Genomic DNA, 549 nt, shown 5'->3' on the forward strand with positions numbered 1-549 from the left:
TTAACAGAGGCAATTGGTATGGTTCTGCCATTTACTTTATCATTTTCAAAATATGGTACCATATTGGATTCAGTAATTCAGCAGTGCTAAAATTCATACTTTGGTAACAATAATTTTGCATGAAAAGGCCTATTTTGTTACTACCACCAGTTTGTCAACAGAACACAGTAGAAAGACAGACTTATGTTGGAGTTTAAAGCTTAACATTCTATCTTATGGGGTAAGATTGGACCATCACTGCTACTATTACACTGAGGGATTTATTTGACTAATTGTGATCTGATTTATTGTACCTGCAGTTGAAAACTCAGGGTGAAGTTAACTCATACAATTTAACCTACACTGTTGTATGTAAATGCAGTTACTTTAGCTGTGATCTCAAACATAGCACTGTAATTATATTAAACATCTACAGAACTAAGCATATAACAAACACTGAAATTAATCCATAACCCTCTTTTTCATATTCTTTTAATATGTAGTTAATTGTTGGAGTCACAGAAAAAATCTGAAAATAAATTTTCTTTTTAGGTTTCTTTCAAGCCTTTG

The sequence above is a fragment of the Penaeus monodon genome, chromosome 21 (genome assembly GCF_015228065.2).
Source record: "Penaeus monodon isolate SGIC_2016 chromosome 21, NSTDA_Pmon_1, whole genome shotgun sequence".
NCBI lineage: Eukaryota > Metazoa > Arthropoda > Malacostraca > Decapoda > Penaeidae > Penaeus > Penaeus monodon.